We start from the raw sequence: 3648 nt of genomic DNA on the forward strand, positions 1-3648 counted from the left end.
TTTTATAGATGTAATTTTTCTGGCTGATAATTATTGATAGTTTAATAAAATAAAAACTGATATACGGAGCGCAACGGATATACGTAAATAAAGTGAATAATTATAATAAATTCTAGTTGATAGGTTTAATTACAAGTAGTACTTAAACTGTACATTTACTTAAAATTAATCGGCTTAAACGTGAAAATTGTGAGCATAAAAATGCAATAATATTTGTAATTATACTTTATGCCTCAAATAGGCTTAAACTCTTTTTTTCATTCTTAAAATCAGTCCAGATTTTAATTGAAAAAGCGCTTGGAATCACTAGGATTAAGATAAATAAAAAATGCATAATGTAATGCTAGTCAATGCAATGCCTTTTATATGCTTTTTTGTGTATTTTTTTTCTAACACAGGGACCGCAAAAACAAGCACATCGCATGAAAAAAATGCAATACCGTATTGGGATTTTTTTGAGGGGGGAGGCATATTAGTCAAAAGCGTTAGTTGTCTGTTAATGTTTTTTTTTATGAAAATTATACTGTGCCTTTTGCTTATGTGTATCAACCTATAATGAAAATATTGAAATGTCTCATTATATATTTTTTTGTATTTAAATTATCTCAACCGACTTCCCATCACTTACGGAACATAACTTACTTCCGATGAAATAATAGTCTTCTTATATGGATTGTAAATAAATGAAATAAGATTTTTTAAAAGACGGTCAGTGAACCGATTGTACGCGACATGAAAATTGTGATTATTAATTTATAAATTAGCTTTTAGGCGATGTGTAAGAAAATACAAGGAACGAAGATACAGTAATGGCTCCAATAATATTAAGTTTATGCCAAGTTTTTTTAAATGTAGTAAGTTTCAATTTAAAAGAAAACTTTTTTGTCACGTTAGATATATTATTATGTATCTCTGTCTTTTACCTTATAAAATTTTTTTTTTGCAACAATTTATTTCTCATGTAAATTATCTTTAAAAAAACAGTAATAAGTACCAGTACTCCAGTAGTGTATACCTGCAAAATCCAGTTAAGATATTCTTTTGTTTGTTTTAAATATTAGTACACAAAAATGGTGGCCAATATTCTGTACTTAATGTTAAATATTTTCATTGCTTGAAAATTGTCTTCCATGCTATAAGTTGCACTTATCAATGGGATTTAAAATACCTTAATTTTGTATCGTTAATCATAAGCTTACACAATTATTACTGAAACATATTATTAATAATTCACAACCAAAAAAAATATGGTTTGTTATTTTGATGATAAACATAGCACAAAACAAAAAATTTAAACAAACACACTGTACTTATGTGTGTAAGCAGCATCAATAATACTATAACTTGAGGAAAAATACATGAATTTTGAGTTATGCTTCTTTATTACTGAGGAAGTGTCGAGTTCTAATGATTGATTGATGGAATTTTCAATTGACACATAGTCATTAATTATAATTTTACCGCTTCCATGTTTAAGGCCTATGTATGTATATAAAAGTTTTTTTTATAAGTTAGCTTCATAAGTGAACCTTTTTACGCTTTTCAAAATATGATAAATAAAATTTTAGATTCACTAAAGTATTCCTGTCAAATTATTTTTCATTTAAAACATCCAGTATATACGCAGAAAGCCTTTACAAAAACAGAATGTTGAAAAAAGTATTGCTAAACAATTTTATTTTTGCTAACTTTTGAAAATACTTTAAAACCTATAAGTATGTGTAAAAAATATTATCCTATAAGTACTTATTGTATAGAAGTCATAATACTGAGATACGGAAAGTAAGTTATAGGATTTTTCTTAATTTTCCACAAGTTTTCCGAATTCAGAATTTTGGTCACTTTTGGACTGAAATACTTTTTTTTTTTCAACATACTGTATAATTTGTATATTGCTTTAAGTATTCATATTATTATTGCATACAACTGAGTAAGTATTTGATTAAATATCAACATAATTTTGATATAGACGCCTGGTAAAATACTTTAGATTTTGATGCTAATAATTTTAAATTGGAATATCGTTTACAAAAATACATACCTACTTGGATTGTAAAAGACAGACAGGCTTATGAATAATGAAGTTTTATCCAACACTAAATTACATTATAATTAAAATTGACAGAAAAATACGACGTATTTTCATTAAATAAATTCCATCTTACCTACCCTGCCCAGTAAAATTCATGAAATATTGGTAGGTATGTAGGTACTTACCTAGTTTTGTTATATTTTATTTTATTTTAATAAATACTTTTTTGTTAATAATAAAAATGCAATTAAACCAGATAGGTTTGTCTCGCTTTGAATCGATGTATCGTGGTAGTAGAGTGTTCACAATAAAAATCAAGCTATTTACTCAAGTATTGAAGTATATACTTAGTTGTAACTATAAGTACGTACTTACTTAATTTTTTAAAATATAAATTCTCTTTAATATTTTGGTAACTATGGAAATGTGTCGAATATTCTGGCCATGCGACCCAGATATACATCTCAGCACAACAATGTGCCTGTGATCCTTTATTTCAGTTCACTGCGCCGAATTTATCGGTATCTTTGTTCTCATAAGGCCGTAGAATGCACACAAAGAGAAAATGGTAACTGATTAGGGTGAGTGTGCCTCGGATGGGCCAATGTAGTTAGAAAAAAAACGAAAGAAAGAAAATGTTTATTCAGTGCACTGCACACACACACACTAAATACAAACAGAAAAAATAATAATTAAATAGTAAAAAGTACACAAAGTTAGGTATACGAGCGCAACATAAACTTTCATCAATGCGTTGCAATGTTAGCTTAGTTAAAGTATAAAAATGCTAAGTATTTCGGTCGGTTGCCAGCGGTCCGGCTTTCCCCGGATTTGTCCTGGTTTAGAAGGCGTCCGGGGAACGTCGGGGCGGGTTTTTATTTGAAGTTCGGTTAAGCCCCGAAATTTTGTAAATAATAAACCAGCGGTCGCGCGAAATTCTTTTTTTTAAGTCAAAATCAGTGATACATCAATGTTCAGGGACAATAAGAGGGACACTCACCCCATCCACCCTATACGCACTACCCAGTACTTCGTATTTGGCACTTCGCCAGGCTTGGCTGCATTCCAGAACTCATGATGTCCAGACGCAACGGCTTGCTTCTGAAAACAGTAATCTTTCAGCTAGAAAACTGAACGCACGTTAGAGTTTTCTCAGTTTGAAACAAAGTTATAAAAACCATTTTGTTACAGTAACCGCTTAAAATTATAATTTGTTGAGGTTAGGTGTCAAAAAAGCGCGGGCGCTAGTTTTTTTTCGCGCCAAACAAAGAGCCTTGTGTTGTTGTTCCGAGTGCCAGTCAGCTGTTCATACAAAGAGGATTTGGAGTTCATTGCTTACGAAAGAGGTGAGTTTGTGTTTACATTTATTTTTAGATTTATCTAGATTTTATTAGGTCGTCGGTGAAAGATGAAAGTAAATCGTGCTCCCGCTTCCGAATTAATCACAATCACTTCCTTATCAAATAAAAGAACCAACTACCTACTGTATGAGTGTATTTTAACCACAAAAACCATGATGAAAACGGTGTCTATGGTATTTGACTCAATATTTTGTCTACTTTTTGACTTTTTGTGGTACCATTACCTACTCTGTGGTGGTACCTACCGATCTATCG

This window comes from Plutella xylostella, chromosome 30 (assembly GCF_932276165.1).
Source record: "Plutella xylostella chromosome 30, ilPluXylo3.1, whole genome shotgun sequence".
NCBI lineage: Eukaryota > Metazoa > Arthropoda > Insecta > Lepidoptera > Plutellidae > Plutella > Plutella xylostella.